Source organism: Pseudorca crassidens, chromosome 11 (assembly GCF_039906515.1).
Source record: "Pseudorca crassidens isolate mPseCra1 chromosome 11, mPseCra1.hap1, whole genome shotgun sequence".
NCBI classification, from domain to species: Eukaryota; Metazoa; Chordata; class Mammalia; order Artiodactyla; family Delphinidae; genus Pseudorca; species Pseudorca crassidens.
In genome coordinates, this window is record NC_090306.1 from 16,078,164 (window position 1) to 16,097,403 (window position 19,240).

General features: G+C 36.9%; 1 long non-coding RNA gene across 1 annotated transcript; it reads left to right on the plus strand.

Moving 5' to 3' along the window:
• The first annotated feature begins 11,507 nt into the window (after positions 1-11,507).
• On the plus strand, positions 11,508-17,043 carry LOC137201692 (uncharacterized). Its single transcript, XR_010932282.1, has 3 exons — positions 11,508-13,602; positions 15,172-15,303; positions 16,844-17,043. It is a non-coding gene; the product is annotated as an uncharacterized lncRNA (long non-coding RNA).
• Positions 17,044-19,240: the final 2,197 nt, after the last annotated feature.

The window sequence follows — 19,240 nt, forward strand, 5'->3', positions numbered from 1 at the left end:
CAGATGAATGGATAAAGAAGATGTGGCACATGTATACAATGGAATATTACTCAGCCATAAAAGAAACGAAATTGAATTATTTGTGGTGAGGTGGATGGACCTAGAGTCTGTCATACAGAGTGAAGTAAGTCAGAAAGAGAAAAACAAATACCCTATGCTAACACATATATATGGAATCTTAAAAAAAAAAAAAAAAAGGTACTGATGAACCTAGTTTCAGGGCAGGAATAAAGAGGTAGACATAAAGAATGGACTTGAGGACTTGGGGTGGGAGGGGTTAGCTGGGGCGAAGTGAGAGTAGCATTGACATATATATGCTACCGAATGTAAAATAGTTGGCTGGTGGGAAGAAGCAGTATAGCACAGGGAGATCAGCTCGGTGCTTTGCGATGACCTAGAGGGGTTGGATAGGGAGGATGGGAGGGGGGCTCAAGAGGGAGGGGATATGGGGACACGTGTATGCATATGGCTGATTTCGCTTTATTGTGCAACAGAAACTTACACCGTAATGTGAAGCTATTATACTCGAATAAAGATCTATTTTTTTTTAAATCCACTTGTTTATATAAGTGTGGGTCTATTTCTGGAAGGTCTATTCCACTCCATTCATGTATTTGTCTTTCTTGATATCAATGCCACCCTTTCTTGGATTACCATAGCTTTATAATAAGAGTGAAATCGGGTAGTGTAAGTCCTTCAGTTTTGTTCTTTTTAAAATTGCTTTTGCTGTTTAAACTCCTTTATATTTCCATGTGAGTTTTATAATGTTTGTCAAATCCTAGCAAAAAATAAAAGTAAAGGAAAATCCTTTTGAGATTTTGACATGCTTGCATGGAATTATAGATCAATATGAGAAGAACTGACATCAGTAATGTTGAGCCTCCTGACTGATGAACTAAGTATACTAGAGCTTCTTTACATTCACTCAGCAATATTTTTTTAGTTTTCAGAGTCCAGGCATTTATTCCTATGTATTCTTTATCTGTGCCAAATACCGTTAAAGAAAATAAGGTCGTGGCACCAATATAAAAACCTTAAACATTTTCTCATATTTCTCTGCAAATATGTTCTATTTGGTTGAAATGTATTGGTTGTCTTTGTGGAGGTATATCTCTGGTTTTAAAAATGTGTCTGTCAATATGTCCTTTTCCAAATAGAGTAACCATTTTCTTATCCTTGATTTCTACAGCATTTTACACCATCCATTTCTTATGCAAATCTCAACACAAAAAATTATATATTTCTAATTTATCTTTCTATCACATATATGATAAAGTTAAGTTAAAGGACCTGGCAGTTAAATGGTTTAACAATATTCCAGGTTCATCAACAAGGGAAAGTGCAGAAAGAAGTATGATACTTATCTCTTTGATTTACAGAATCCCTGATTATTCTCCAGTAAATTAGCTTTGATTTTTTTCCATTTTTTAAGTACCATGAAATAAGGGTTTAATCAATTTTCTATGTACATACAGTCATTATTTTAGAAAATACAACAAGATTTCTAAATATTGTAACAGTATTGAGTTTAAAGCATAATTGCGAAAGGCATGGGAGGTAAACGTTAATGTCTCTGTAGTCCAAAGCACTTTAGATCAGTGTGTTCTATTTGTATTCCGTCACTGCAACAAGTGAAACTCATTTCTGTTTCTGTTTTTCAGTTCAAGCAGCATAAAGTAAAATTTTTTTCTCACTGATTCTCAGAGGTTAATACAGAAAAAGCCTATGATAATCACCGTGTTACTTATCAAAGGGCAAAGCTCAAGTTTACAGCCCTGTGGACTAATAGGTGGTTTTGAAGGGATTGATATAAGTGGTATAATCACCCTTCTAATTATTCTATTGCAAAGTTAGTTTTTTCCAAAGAAATAAGGTAAGTGGAAATGGATACTATCTAGTGGCTAATTGTGTAGTTTAAACTAGTTAAATGGAATACATTTCAACAAATATTTGTATATTTATCTCCTTCAGAAATACAGTTTTTGTAATTAAACAGAGTTGAATATTTCAATATGCCTGGAGTTTCAAATATTATGCCATTATACATTTGAAAAGGATTAAATTCTTCTCACCAGAAATGCTATTTTATGAATTTCTATTTTATAAAGTTGAAGGTAAATATCATTTTAGGTTGTAGCATCTTCTGATGATTTTTAAGGTAATGTCGATTTCATCTTTAAGGCAGAAAACAACTGTCACTGAGTTGACTAAGCTTTTTGTTGTCAAAAGTTATTACTATTTTTACACCACCCTGGTATGCCAGTAAATGTTTCTCAGTTCATTATCATGCCCAGACCTTTATAATATAGCTTAATACAGGATGAAAATATTTGTCCACTTTTGGTTTGGATGTTTGTGAACATGGATGATTGTGGGGAATCAAATGTAGTTGTTAAAAAGGGTTTTCACTGATGAATAACAAAATTCCTCAGAGGTATGGGTACATGTATTTTTAATAGGTACATTTACCTGATTACCATCATCCATCTGTAGTTTGCTCCAATTGGTCCACATTAACGGACTTAAAAAAAATAGTTATTAAGCCAAGACCTCTCAGACTTTCTGAGCAAGACTGATTTCTGTTTAAATATAAATTAAAATTTATAAAGTATTTGAAAAATACTAAATTACGTTTTCAGCATTCAGCTTATTTTGGAGCTAAGGACTGGCTAACTTGGATGGTTTGTTAGGTTGCTTTTTACTAAGTTAGAAGTAAGTGTTATAAATATATGGCAGAAAACCTACCTCTAAAGGACCTAAATGACCTATTATAAAAGAAGCTTATTTTTAATAATTAGACACTGTGTTTGTTTACATGTATACTTCAGAGTCCCTCTGAAAAAATCAGTCCCCACATTTTTACTTTCCTAAAAACAGTGATGGAGTTGTTCTAACTAGCTTTACTTGAGTTTCTTTCTAAGTTGCTTTTAGGGAAAATGACTTGAATCGCTGTGTTGTTCAAGTTGATAGTATATGATGATTTAACCCTCAGAACTCTAGTGCTGTGTACTTTGGCATCACTCCAAGTGACCATGAGATACACATAGGGCATACTTTGTCTTTGCTGAAATTGTGAAAACATTGCAATTTCAGATTATGTGCTACCTGCTCCAAAATAATAAACTGCCCTATCTATTGCTTTCACTCATGAGTCTATAAAATAGAGTTCCCCATGGTTCCTTTAAAACGAAATCGGGAATGTGTTCTCTCAGTGGATATTCATTTCAGTGGGTATTCATATTAATGTGTGGATTTGGGTGCTGTTGTTACATTCATTTGAGAAGTAGATTTTCACAGGAAACTAGCAACATTTCAAAATTTAGCTCTAGTTTCTCGTAGATAATTCTTCCTGCCTCTACTTTTTCTTTGAGCAGGTAAAACTGAACACACAATTACTTACTTATACTCAGAGTTGCTAACCGGAGATTCAAGCCAGGAGCTTCCAGAGTAAAGCAGTCTCTTTTGTTAGCATTTGAAGCCAAACTACATGAAAAGTTAATTTTAAGATTAACTATGTTTAGAAGCACCTTTAAAAGAAATCTTACAGCTACATTTCCAATGTTCAGGCTTAAATCAAAGGACTTGCATTGCTGAAGGAACCCTGAGAGATAAGAACGCATAAAACCTCAGCGGTAAATCAGTTTAACGTAAATAAGGTTTCAAAATGTTTAAATTCAGTTTAACTGATTTTTTTCAGTCTACAGAATACCAGATAGTCTGCTTAACAAATGATTTCATGTTTTTCTCCAGCGTTTCAGGGGCAAGAAAACCAGGGAATGAGAAACATTACTTCTGAAATTTAAAAAATTGAAGTGAATGTATATTAAAATTTGAACAAAAGAAGAGATAAGTATTTCTTTTTTCTTTTTTGGTTTTAAGAGTTTATTTAAGCAAAAATTGATTCAAACCAGGAAACACCAAACCAGAAGTGGTTAGAAGAGCTAGTAAGATAAGTATTTCTAATTTTCTATTTTGAATTATTTATGCATACTCAAGAATATCTTTAATAGCAATAATATGTGATATACTTCAGATGTTACATTTTAACATTAATGTATCCTAAGGTCATTTTGGTATTTGGGCACGTGTGGTATGTATGTGTATATTGTGTGTGTGTGTGTGTATATATATATATATAAAATTTAACATAAACATAACATGTCTCTTGACTGATCATTTTGAAAATCAATTCAGAAAACTTAGTTTTCTAAAAATTTAATTAAATTTATTTTTCTATTTTTATTGAGGTGTAGTTGACATACAGTACTATATAGTTCCAAGTTTCAACATAGTGATTTTACATTTATCTACATTTCTAATTAATCATCATGATCATTCTAGTAACCATTTGTCACCATACAAAGTAATTACAATATTATTGACTGTATTTCCTGTGCTATACATTACATACCTATGACATTTATTTATTTATTTATTTTTTATTAGTTTTGAAAAAGTATTTATCATAGTGCTCAATTTTTACAAAGTGGGATCCATTCATATCTGTTCTTTATCTAACATTCTGACTTATTTTTAAACTGAAAGTTTATACCTCTTAATCCCTTTCACCTATTTTGCCCATGCCCCCACCCCTCTCCCTTCTGTCAACCACCTGTTTGCTCTCTGTATCTATGAGTCTCTTTCTGCTTTGTTTTATTTGTTCATTAATTTTGTTTTTTAGATTCCTCATATAAGTGAAATCATATGGTATTTGTCATTCTCTGTCTGACTTTTCACTTAGTATAATACTCTCTAGGTTCATCCATGTTGTCATAAATGGCAAGATTTTATTCTTTTTTATGGCTGAGTAATATTCCATTCTACATCTTTATCAATTCCTCTGTCAATACACACTTAGGCTGCTTTCATGTCTTGGCTATTGTAAATAATGCTGCATGATCACTGGGGTGCGTATATCTTTTTGAATTAGTGTTTTGGGGTTCTCTATTGGAATAAATACCCAGAAGTGGAATTGCTGGATCATATTGGTAGCTCTGTTTTTAATTTTTTAAGGAATCTCCATACTGTTATCCATAGTGGTTGCACCAATTTACATTCCCACCAGCAGTGTACAAGGGGTCCCTTTTCTCCACATCCTCACCAATATTTGTTTTTCTTTGTCTTTTTGATAATAGCTAACCCCCAGGTGTGAGGTGATATCTCACTGGGTTTTGATTTGCATTTCCTGATGATTAGTGATGTTGAGCATCTTTTCATGGGCCTGTTGGGCATCTGTGTGTCTTCCTTGGATTCCTCTCTGATTCCCAGACCTGAATTTTGTTTTGTTTGTTTTCTTCCCCAAGTTAGGGAAGTTTTCTGTTTTTTTTTTTTTTCTCCCCAAGTAAATCTCTACCCCTTTCTCTCTCTCTCTTCTTCTCCTTCTGGAACCCCTATAATTTGAATGTTACTATACTTGATGCTGTCTTTGAGATCCTTTAAACTATTCTCATTTTATAAAATTCTTTTTTCTTTTTGCTATTTCTATTGGGTGATTTCTACTACCCTTTCAGACTGTTGATTCATTCTTCTGCATCCTCTAGTCTGCTGTTGATTCCCTCTAGTGTATCTTTCATTTCAGTTATTGTATTCTTAAGTTCTAATTGGTTCATTTTTAAATTTTCTGTCTCTTTGTTGAAGTTCTCACTGAGTTCATCCATTCTTCCCCCAAGTTTGCTTAGTATCCTTATCACTGTTACTTTGAGCTCCTTATCTGGTCAGTTCTTATCTCCGTTTCACTTTCATTTCATTCTCTGAGATTTTTTCTTGTTCATTTGTTTGGAAGGTATTCCTTAGTTTCCTTATTTTGCCTAATTCTCTGTGTTTGTGTCTGTGTATTAGATATATCAGCTACATCTTCCAGACTTAAAAGGGTGTCTTTATGTAGAATATGTCCTGTGGGTCCCAGTGGCACAATCCCCCGGCACCAGAACCAGGTGCTCCAGGGGTATCCCCTCTGTGGTCTGCATGTGCCGTTCTATTGTGGGTGGGCCATGGTTGCTGCAGGCATGCTGATACGTGGGGCCAGCCCCTTGGAGTGGGATCTGCTTTGAAGGGGCACTTGTGCTAGCTGGGGCTGCCCACCAGGTGGGGCAGAGCAGGAGTTACTTTGGAGGGGCTGACCAGGACAGGTGGGAAGTCGCTGCAGTGGGGCACAGAGTGATAGGTAGGTTGATGGAGAGCAACAGAAATTGCACCTGCCAACACTGGGCCAACTATGTGGAAGGAGAGTTTTTTTTAAAAAAAAGGCAGCTGTCAGCACTCTCATCCCCAGAGAAAGTTCTACCAGATCCCAGCCCCTCCAGCATATACCCTAAAATTAGTCAGTGAATTTCTTTCTCATATGACCCAGGCACTTTTGAAGCTGCTGCCTCTGCACTGGTATTCCAAGAAAGTGAGTTTGTTCAGGAGCCCTTCAAGAGCAGAGTCTTGGTTTCCCACAGCCCTCTGGTTCTGTTATATGTTTGTATTTATTTCTCATTAAGAATCAAGTCAACTACTGGGGGAAGAAATACATACATATATATATATATAACAAAAATTAATTCATTTATTTAAATTCATTTTTTGTTAGCAAATAGAATAGGAATGTAAACTTCTTGGATTTTATTCCCCAGGAGTTATCAATGGGTTTTTTTTTTTTTTCTTTTTTGGCTGCATTGGGTCTTTGTTGCTGCATGTGGGCTTTCTCTAGTTGTGGCGAGCAGGGCCACTCTTGGTTGAGGTGAGTGGGCTCCTCATTGCAGTGGCTTGTCTTGTTGCAGAGCACAGGCTCTAGGCTCGCGGGCTTCAGTAGTTGTGGCACACAGGCTCAGTAGTTGTAGCTAGTGGGCTAAGAGCACAGGCTTAGTAGTTGTGGTACACGGGCTTTGTTGTTCTGTGCATGTGGGATCTTCCCGGACCAGGGCTTGAACCTGTGTCCCCTGCATTGGCAGGTAGATTCTTAACCACTGTGCCACCAGGGAAGCCCCATCAATGGATTTTTAAGCCAGCTAAAGAAAGGCAATTCTTGAGGGGAGGAGTCAAGATGATGGTGTGGGACACAATCCCACTCATTGGAAAAAAAAAAAAAATGAGATGGCAAAAAAATATGTCACAGATGAAAGAGCAAGGTAAAAACCTACAAGACCAAATAAATGAAGAGGAAATAGGCAATCTACCTGAAAAAGAATTCAGTGTAATGATAGTAAAGATGATCCAGAATCTTGGAAATAGAATGGAAGCATGGATTGAGAAAATACAAGAAATGTTTAACAAAGATCTAGAAGAACTAGAAAACAAACAGATGAACAACACAATAACTGAAATGAAAAATACACTAGAAAGAATCAATAACAGAATAACAGAGGCAGAAGAATGAATAAGTGAGCTGGAAGACAAAATGGTGGAAATAACTGCCGAGAAGCAGAATAAACAAAAAAGAATGAAAAGAATTGAAGACAATCTCAGAGACCTCTGGGACAAAACTAAGTGCACCAACATTCGAATTATAGGGGTCCCAGAAGAAGAAGAGAAAAAGAAAGGGTCTGAGAAAATATTTGAAGAGATTATAGTTGAAAACTTCCCTAACGTGGGAAAGGAAATAGCCACCCAAGTTCAGGAAGCACAGAGAGTCCCATACAGGATAAACCTGAGGAAAAACACACCAAAACACATATTAATCAAACTAACAAAAATTAAATTCAGAGAGAAAATATTAAAAGCAGCAAGGAAAAAGCAAAAAATAACATACAGAGGAATCCCCATGAGGTTATCAACTGACTTTTCACTCTTCAGGCCAGAAGGGAGTGGCAGGATATACTTAGAGTGATGAAAGAGCAAAGCCTACAACCAAGAATACTCTACCCAGCAAAGATCACATTCAGATTCGATGGAGAAGTCAAAAGCTTTACAGACAAACAGAAGCTAAGAGAATTCAGCATGACCAAACCAGCTTTATAAAAAATGCTAAAGAAACTTCTCTGGTGGGAAACACAAGAGAAGAAAAAGACCCACAAAAACAAATCCAAAACAATTAAGAAAATCGTAATAGGAACATCCATATTGATAATAACTGTGAATGTAAATGGATTAAACGTCCAAACCGAAAGACACAGACTGGCTGAATGGATACAAAAACAAGGCCCATATATATGCTGTCTACAAGAGACCCACTTCAGACCTAGGGACACATACAGACTGAAAGTGAGGGGATGGAAAAAGATATTCCATGCAAATGGAAATCAAAAGAAAGCTGGAGTAGCAATAGTTGTATCAGATAAAATAGACTTTAAAATAAAGACTGTTACAAGAGAAAAGGAGGGACACTACATAATGATCAAAGGATCAATCCAAAAAGAGGATATAACAATTATAAAAATTTATGCACCCAACATAGGAGCACCCATTGGGCAAATGATAACAATCATGAAAGGAGAAATCGACAGTAACACAGTCATAGTAGGGGACTTTAACACACCACTTACACCAATGGACAGATCATCCAAACAGAAAATAAATAAGGAAACACAAGCTTTAAATGACACAATAGACCAGATAGATCTAATTGATATTTATAGAACGTTACACCCTGAAGTGGCAGAATACACTGTCTTATCAAGTGCACGTGGAATATTCTCCAGGGTAGATCACATCTGGGGTCACAAATCAAGCCTTAGAATATTTAAGAAAATTGAAATCATATCAAGCATCTTTTCTGACCACGATGCTATGAGATTGGAAATCAATTACAGGAAAAAAAACTGTAAAAAACACAAATACATGGAGGCTAAACCATGCGCTACTAAATAACCAAGAGATCACTGAAGAAATCAAGAAATGAAAAAATACATAGAGAAAAATGACAACGAAAACACAAGGTCACAAAACCTATGGGATGCAGGAAAAGCAGTTTAAGAGGGAAATTTATAGCAACTCAGTCTCACCTCAAGAAACAAGAAAAGTCTCAAATAAACAATCTAACCCTACACTTGAAACAACTAGAGAAAGAAGAACAAAGAAAACCCAACGTCAGTAGAAGGAAAGAAATTATAAGGATCAGAGCAGAAGTAAATGAGGTAGAAACGAAGAACACAAGAGCAAAGATCAATAAAACTAAAAGCTGGTTCTTTGAGAAAATGAACAAAATTGATAAACCCTTAGTCAGACTCATCAAGAAAAGAAGCGAGAGGTTGATAATCAATAAAATAAATGAAAAGGAGAAATTACAATTGACATTGCAGGAATACAGAGGATTATAAGAGACTACTACGAACAACTATATGCCAATAAAACGGACAACCACGAGAAATGGACAAGTTCTTGGAAAGGTGCAATTTTCCAAGACTGAACCAGAAAGAATTAGAAAATATAAACAGACCTATCACAAGTAATGAAATTGAAACCATAATTAAAAATCTTCCAACAAACAAAAGTCCAGGACCAGATGGCTTCACAGGTGAATTCTATCAAACATTTAGAGAATAGCTAACACTGATCCTTCTCAAACTCTTCCAAAATATAGCAGAGGGAGGAACACTCCCAAATGCATTCTATGAAGCCACCATCACCCTGATACCAAAACCAGAAAAAGATATCACAGAAAAAGAAAATTATAGACCAATATCACTGATGAACATAGATGCAAAAGTCCTGAACAAAATACTAGCAAACAGGATCCAACAGCACATTAGAAGGATCACACACCATGATCAAGTGGGCTTTATCCCAGGGATGCAAGGATTCTTCAATATACACAAATCAATCAATGTGATACACCACATTAACAAATTAAGGAATAAAAACCATATGATCATCTCAATACATGCAGAAAAAGCTTTTGACAAAATTCGACACCGTTTATGATAAAAACTCTCCAGAAAATGGGCATAGAGGGAACCTACCTCAACATAATATAGGCCATATATGACAAATGCATAGCAAGCATCATGCTCAATGGTGAAAAACTGAAAGCATTTCCACTAAGATCAGGAACAAGACAAGGATGTCCACTCTCACCACTCTTATTCAACATAGTTTTGGAAGTCCTAGCCACAGCAATCAGAGAAGAAAAAGAAATAAAAGGAATACAATTTGGAAAAGAAGAAGTAAAACTGTCACTATATGCCGATAACATGATACTATATATAGAAGATCCTAAAGATGCCTCCAGAAAACTACTAGAACTAATCAATGAATTGGTAAGGTTGCAGGATACAAAATTAATGCACAGAAATCTCTGGCATTCCTATACACCAACAATGAAAAATCAGAAAGAGAAATTAAGGAAACAGTCCCATTTACCACTGCAACAAAGAGAATAACATACCTCAGAATAAACCTGCCTAAGGAGGTGAAAGACTTGTACTCAGAAAACTATAAAACACTGATCAATAGAAATCATAGATGACATAAACAGATGGAGAAATATCCCATGTTCTTGGATTGGAAGAATCAATATTGTGAAAATGACTGTTCTATCGAAAGCAATCTACAAATTGCAATCCCTATCAAACTACCAATGGCATTCTTCACAGAATTAGAACAAAAAATCTTACAATTCGTATGGACACACAAAAGACCCCAAATAGCCAAAGCTATCTTGAGAAAGAAAAACGTGGTTGGAGGAATCAGGCTCCTGACTTCAAACTATACCACAAAGCTACAGTAATCAAGACAGTATGATACTGGCACAAAAACAGAAATATAGATCAGTGGTACAGGATAGAATGCCCAGAGATAAACCCAGCCACATATGGGCACCTAATTTATGACAAAGGAGGCAAGAACATACAATGGAGAAAAGACAGCCTCTCCAGTAAGTGGTGCTGGGAAAACTGGACAGTTACATGTAAAAGAATGAAATTAGAACACTACCAAACTACCAAAATAAACTCCCAATGGATTAAAGACTTAAATGTAAGCCCAGACACTATAAAACTTTTAGAAGAAAATATAGGAAAAACACTCTTTGATATAAACCACAGCAAGGTCTTTTTTGACACACCTTCTAGAGTAATGGAAATAAAAACAAAAATAAACAAATGGGACTTAATTAAACTCAAAAGCTTTTGCACAGTAAAGGAAACCATAAACAAGACAAAAAGACAACCCTCAGAATGGGAGAAAATATTTGCAAAGGAAACAACAGACAAAGGATTAATCTCCAAAATATACAAACAGCTCATGGAGCTCAAGATCAAAAAAACAAACAATCCAGTTTAAAAATGGGTGGAAGACCTAAATAGACATTTCACCAAGGAAGACATACAGATTGCAAGAGGCACATGAAAAGATGCTCAACATCACTAATTATTAGAGAAATGCAAATCAAAACTACGATGAGGTATCATCTCATGCAGGTCAGAATAGCCATTATCAAAAAGCTAGAAACAGTAAATGCTGGAAAGGGTGTGGTGAAAAGGGAACCCTCCTACACTGTTGGTGGGAATGTAAATTGACACAACCACTATGGAAAACAGTATGGAGGTTCCTTAAAAAACTAAAAATAGAACTACCATATGACCCAGCAATCCCACTACTGGGCATATACCCTGAGAAAACCATAATTCAAAAAGAGACATGTACCACAATGTTCATTGCAGCACTATTTAAAATAGCCAGGAAATGGAACAAACCTAGATGTCCATCAACAGATGAATGTATGAACAAGATGTGGCACGTATATATAATAGAATATTACTCAGTCATAAAAATAAACGAAATTGAGTTATTTGTAGTGAGCTGGATGGACCTAGAGTCTGTCATGCAGAGTTAAGTATGTCAGAAAGAGAAAAATACTGTATGCTAACGCATATATATGGAATCTAAAAAAAAAAAAAACTGAACCTAGTTGCAGGGCAGCAATAAAGAGGTAGACATAGAGAATGGACTTGAGGACATGGGGTGGGAGGGTGAATCTGGGGTGAAGTGAGAGTACCATCAACATATGTACACTACAGAATGTAGAATAGTTGGCTGGTGGGAAGCAGCAGCATTGCACAGGGAGATCAGCTTGGTGCTTTGCAATGACCTCGAGGGGTGGGATAGGGAGGATGTGGGGGAGGCTCATGAGGGAGGGGATATGGGGACATGTTTATGCCTATGGCTGATTCACTTTGTAGTGCAACAGAAACTAACACAGTATTGTGAAGAAATTATACTCCGGTAAAGATCTATTTTAAAAAAAGGCAATTCCTGGGAGAATTAAAATATTGCAAGTGATAACTTAAGGCCAAATAATCCATGCATATATATACTTGACTCTGTTGCAACAAATGCTGTTATTGGCAAAGCCACTTTGATATAGACAAGACTCTTCACTCTTTTATTCTTTCCGAGATTTTTCTCTCTGGGGTGTGTATGTCAGAGGCCTGAAATGAAAGTGAAAGTAGACTTACTTCTTTCTGCATTTCTGTCTCTTCTTCCTTCCCTCTTTTCAACCCAATCACTAAATATTTATATTCTGAGCACTGGGCTAGGTGCCAGGGAACAAGAGATGAGTAAGATACAGTCCCTGATCAAGGGCTTTCCCATCTAGTGGGAAAGACAGAATAAATAAATACAAGAAATAAAGTGTTGTAGGCTCTCTGATAAAAGTATGTACCTCTAGGGAAAAGGTAAGAAGCAGTTATATGTAGGAGGATCTGACAAGTTTACAGGTAAAATGATGGTTGCAATGGTTATAAGCTTGTACTTGCCAAGTAGACGAAGTGAGAAGAGTGTTCCAGAAAAAAGCAGCAGCCCAAGAAAAGTAAAGAGAATCAAAATGATAAGTGAATGCAGGATGGTTTAGATAGTTTGGGTGTGGCTGGAGTATGAGGTGAATGTGGGAATAGTAAAGAGAGAGGCACCAAAGAGATAGACTGAGATGGTTTTGAATAGCTTTGACATTTTAGAAATCTGGAGTTTGTGCTAAAGAGAAAAGAAACCTATAGAAGGATTTCTTGTTTATTTTAGTGATATCCTTCTTGCAGCCAAGTGGAAGACAGTTTGCAGAGAGGCCCATGCAGAAGGAAGGGTGAGGAGGGAGACTTTCAATAATTCAAGCAAAGGTGAAGATCTAGACTAAGGCAGTAGCTAAAGCAATAGAGATAGAGGAATAAGTGCAAAACGAAGATTATTTAAACAAGCTTTATCAGTATCAACTTAGTGGAAAGCAAAGGGGCCATCAGGAATTGTTTCTTCCTATGTCCACCAAGACTAGAAGGCAAGTAGCCTGAATTCTCTACTTTTTAAATAATAATTGGTTGTGGTTCAGTGATCACTTCTTTATATAAAAGACAAGAAAATATTTTCTCTGTAATTTCTCTATATGGCAGGGTGTCTTTAGGTGGTTTTTCTTTCTCTCTCTCTCTCTCTCTCTCTGTTACTTTTTCTTGTTGCTGTTCATATCTTACAGAGTTCATGCTGGAAGAGGGAGTTCGGGCTAATTTGGAAAAAAAAATAATTGATTTCTTTGTATATATATTCATTCACTCAACATCTACATAGCATTTGCACTGTGTCCCTGGGGATATGAAAATAAAATGATCTGATCCATGGCCTTGACTTAAAGACTTGACACATAATGGAGAGAACATATAGGAACTGCTACTGAATAATAATAAAATAACCTCCATAATGGAGGTATGTATGAACTGCAGAGGAACACAGAAGAAAGTAAATGCTTGAGGCCAGACTTGAAAAATGAATAGTTTGCCATGGGGAGGGGAAGCCAAACAGAATGAAGACATCTTATATTCAAGATTTCAGACAAATAAGTGAAGGAAGAACAAATGTTTCAGAATGACCTGGGGGAAAATGGTAAGAGATGAAGCCACTTAAAGTAGGTAGGCAGGAGCCAGGTTACAGAGGGCTCTTCAAGACAAAATATTCAAGAGTTATGACATGATCAGAACTGCATGTGCAGAGAAAAGAAAAGAATTAGCATGAGTCAGGTATGTGCTAGCACTGTGATGAGTGCCGTAGGTAGAGTATCTCAGGCTAATGAGTGAGAAGAACAGAGTTTTGAAACTAAACAAACCTGAGTTCAGATCCTAGATTTTCTTAATTTTAAGAGTTCAAGTTCTTCAAATATCTATCCTCTTCAAAATGTTTAACATGTAATTTGCATAGTTATTATAAAGAACAGATGTTAGCTGTAAAGTGTATAACATATAGATGTAATTATATTATTACTACCAAGAAACACTGTTAGAGTTGAAATTCAAACCCATGCTTGATTCCAAAGAATACATATGACACAACCCTTACTGAATCAGAATGTTGCAGCTCCTTGGACTGCTTGGTTTAGCAGTGGGTATATAACTCATTCCGAGTCACCAGTTACCCTTGAGAATTATATGGGAGACAAGGTCTATTTTTCTGATAGAGTTAGAGCAAGGAGAATGTGAACCTAGAAATCCTTGTCATCTTTTGCCACCATGAAGCATGAACTGGCCAGGAAGTCAAGCCAGAATCGAGGGAGACAGAGTCAAGAAAGTGATAGTAAGTCCTGGTTCAGTTGGATGAACCGAAGTTGAATGAAGTTAGCTCTAACTATGATTTTTTTTTGTTTTTAGGTAAAGGAGCTAAGTAATAATAACAACCACAATAATAAAACTAACTTTTGGCTTAACTCAGCATGAATTGAGTTTTCAGTCACCTGTATGCAAGAATACTGAATAATAAAATTGGAATGAGCAACATAGAAGCTGCCTTTGGAACAGAAATACTGTAGGGGTAGGAAGGACTGTAATCAATAAGGGAAAGGACTAAATATTCAAAAGTAGAGACAGTTCATGTAGATCGCTTGTTCTAGAAGCTGAGCTATTTAAAAAAAAAAACTTTTTTAAAGGAGAGGGTGCGGTAGGTGGATTTTAGGCAGAGATGAGGAAGTCTTCATTCCTAAGATGGGAGAGCCTTGAGCATGTTTGTAGATTAGGGAAAGATGCCAGTGGAAAGGAAAAGGTTGACAGTGCTGAGAAGAGAAGGGGTAATTAATGGAGGAAAGTCCAGGCAGAGACAGGGTATGATGAATATTTCTATTGCCATGAAATCTCTAGTAAGGTCTAGTGTCTGCTCAGATGGTAAATTCTACTAAATATGTGCAATTTTTTATTAAAAAAACATTTTTTTACTTCTTCAGCATGTCTAACTGTATTTTTTATGTCTTCTCTAATCTCTCCTACTTTCCTAAATCCTATGACGTCTTAGAACACCCCACTCTCCCACTAAAAACAAACATGCAAATAAACAGAACTAAAAAGTCCCTATTCAGACCGGTGGAGATTTTCACAGCCAAAGAATACTTCAGGGTAACTGAAGCAATCTCAGAAGAGTCATTTGGTAAGTTTTTAGGTTCTGCTCTACTTTTTTGACTGCAGTTTTGCACAAGCTGGTGCACAAACACAATGGGAACGAGGATTACGTCAAATGTATGAAAGACATGGCTGGAATCCAATGGGAAAGCCATGCCCTCCGCATTTGGCAGGAGGAGTGTGGGAAGGCAGTGGCTTTGTAAAGTGATGAGTCACACTTGAACAGACTCTCTGGAAGGAATTAGTTCAAGAGAAGGCTGGAGAGCTCCCGGACATGTATGAGTGCCTCGGGCCATTAGCAATATGTGTGTGATCACAGAGAAACAAGGAAACCCTGAGAGCCTTAGCCCTTCTTTCTGGAACCAGCAGAGGAATGTATTCTTGCTTCTTGTGCCCCTGTGCTGGGTGGAAAATCACAGCCCTTCTGTTCTAGTGAGAAAACATTTCAAGAGCACTAGTTTTTAGAAAACTTTATCTTGACCCAAGGTATATCATACAGATGTTAAATATGGTCACTGGATAAAGAAAGCCATGACTCTGAAGAAAAGATTAATCCAAGTTCATCTGGGCCACAAAATTAATGAGCTTGAGAAAGACTGGGCAAGAGATGGGTGAGAGAGAAGAAACCTGTTTGTTTAACTCAGAATCAATCACCAAAAAACAAGCATCTGACGGGCAGCAAGTGACTAGCCTATAGACACACCCTAAAATAATAACCAGGCAAAGAACAAAACCAAATTTAAATAGCAAACTTACCTACTGAACAACATTATAAATATCAAATGCCACGTATCAGGAATCAAAATTTCCTATTTCTTGTGGTGGTAAACTGTTCAATATTTAAGGCCTTGAGCAGAGATGGGCTATCTTTTTGCGATAATATTAAAAATAAATAAATATAAATATCTGTATACATAAATAACAGCTATTCTTCTGATTCTATTTGTGGTACCTTTTCATGGTAATCATATACCTTTGAACGGCAGTAGGAAAATTCTGGTCTTACAACAATGCGTTACATTTTGAGCTTGTGACGTAGAATAATACAACTCTTTGTGATACTCTTGAATGCTCAGATTTGACCAGAGAATAAAAAATGGTTAGGCTTTTGTAGGCCGAATTATCAAAATGTGACCTAAATCCCCACAAATTGGTTTTTTAAGTGAAGCGCCCTGAAATCAATATAATTCAGTAGCAGATAATGCAACTGAGTTTGCCCTTTGGTTCATAAAGTATCATTTTGTTTCTGAAGCATTAAGGGACAGATCAGCAAACAATTGGTTTCATGCCGTCTAAAACGGATAGAGAACTGCTAGGATAGAGGCAGTTGAGAAAGGGCGTCAGAAAAGGGCTTTGGAGTGTGTTAAAACCGCAGGTCATTTCTAGCTGTTAAAATATAAAGCTTAGTGTTTTTTCATTTCAGAAGACCAAAAGTACTTGGGGGGGGCAGGGGAGGGGAGACAGAGCCCTCCTAGTTCTGGGCACTTTCGGCGGAGGCACAAAGCCTGTACAACCCAATTGTAATAAAATGACTCGACCATTTCATTATTCCACTTTCATTGGCTTAGGAGAATAACCTTGACACTAGGTTACTGTGGAATTGAAGTTTCCACAAACTGTTAACATCTCCGCCGTGTGACTAGAATGATGTCAGTAGATCCAGTGGTTGAGGCCGACCGTGAACAGCGAAGGGATGTCCTCTAATCGCAGTGGAAGTGACGGGCTCGTTTGGCTTTGACTTTTAAAAATTGCCAGAGAAGAGTGTTCTTTGTCTCCTGCTGCTTGAAAGGAGCTGGAAGCTGTAGGTACGTGAGAGCTGATTCTCTCCAGTCTCCCTTTGCATGAAAGTTCTTGGCCCTTTGCCTGGTTTACTTTACAATTTGTATGACCTCATTATTCTTTTCCTCTAGTGTCCTGCCCTGAAGAGCTTTTTCTGAATGTGATTTTTTCTGTCTCTGTCTTCAGAGTTGACCACGCAGAAATCTAATAAAGAATGTCAAAGTGCTACCTCCACGATATGGTAATAGTGACTTCTGCTTGGGGATCACAGTCTATTATTAACGCAGGACTTCTGCGGAGGCCTTTGGAAAAAAGTCCGTTACAATATGTTTTGCCCATTCTACAGATTTAAAAACTGAGGTACATTAGAAAATGAGCAATTCTAATGGTCATGTGCCAAAATATTACAGTAAGTAAAAAGAGTTGACAATGGCTTCATCCATCAATTCTAATTCCCACACTGACTTTGTAAATTAAATGTCATTGTTTCCATTTGCTGCCTAGTCCCAGGGCTAGCATTTGACTCAATGCCTGTCTCCTTCCAAAACTTGGTTTTAGTCACATCACACAGATTAGGCTCCCAATTGATTTAATAATTTTATTCCATGTTTAAGTAGAACATTAAGTTTTCAAAAGCATTTTATTAACTTGTACTTTATCCTCACAAGAATCTTTTGCATTTAATAGGGATTACTAACTTTTTCTTACAGATGAAGAAACCAAGGTAAATGGAGACCCTTTGACCTGCTACAAATGTTAACCACATTCGTTATAGAAATTAGAATTCAGGTCTCTGTATTGAAAGGCTGTGTCATTTACGTTAGATCACATTGTCTATTTTTGAGTGTTTATTTTGCGATAGACCCAAAGCAGTTAAGGTCAATGATGTATGTATCAGGATTTCCACAAATAACCACCTAACTTTACATGACGTTACTAAAGCTGTAGGTAAGAGGGGCTATTGGACATTGTGAGAAAAATGCGATTATAAGTTTTCTGAGAGCAGAAACCGTACATCCCCAGCTACTAGCACACGGCCTGGTAAAGAGTAGGTACTCGATAAGTGGTTGCTGAATGAGTGAAGAATGACTTAATTACATTTAGAGATTGAGAGGGATTGCTAATGAGGAAACATAAAAACTGAGTAGGCAACATTAGTTTATAGTTAGAATTGTAAAGCTACAACTTTTCAGCTTGTCTGTGAGGCTCACTGATTAAAAAAAAAAAGCGAGAGTATATACCCGCTCTCAAAAGATTTCTCTGGGAATATATGGTCTGAGAAATATTTTTTATTATTTATTTATTTATTTTTGCGGTACGCGGGCCTCTCACTGTTGTGGCCTCTCCCGTTGCGGAGCACAGGCTCCGGATGCGCAGGCTCAGCGGCCATGGCTCACGGGCCCAGGCGCTCCGCGGCATGTGGGATCTTCCCGGACCGGGGCCCGAACCCGTATCCCCTGCATCGGCAGGCAGACTCTCAACCACTGCACCACCAGGGAAGCCCTGAGAAATATTTTTTAATTCGACTATGTACATCATACCAAATTCATCTATACACTGAAAATCCCACTAGGCTTACCAATGGTGTCTCTCTCTCTGCCCACCCTCAAAATGGCCTTATATCCCTAAGGATTTGTTAATTCTTTTGATCAATAATTGAATAACTTTCCTTGAGTGCCTACAATGTGTTAATCATGGTTCTAAGTACTGGAGATATAGCAGTAAACAAAATAGAGAAAAATTCTTCCTTCATATACTGTACATTCTTGTGTGGAAAGAGAGAATCAATAATAAGTTAAATACATGCTATGTCAAATGGGGATGGCAACAATGGAAAAAGATAAAAGCAGCTTATGGAGTGCCTGTGTGTGTGTGTGTATGTGTGTGCCTTTGCACGTGTGCACATGTGCAGTTTTAAATACAGTGCTATGGGAGGTCTCACGTATAAGATGATATCTGACCAAAGATATGAAGGAGGTGAGAGAGATGTAGACACTTAGTGGGGTGGGAGAAGCATTTTTGAATGGAATATTATTCAGCCATGAAAAAGGAGGAAATCTCGCCATTTGCAACAACATGGGTGAATCTTGAAAGCAGTGTGCTAAGTAAAATAAGCCAGCTGGAGAAACACAAACACTGCATGGTATCACTTATATGTGAATTATTTCTTTGCAAAGTCAAACTCA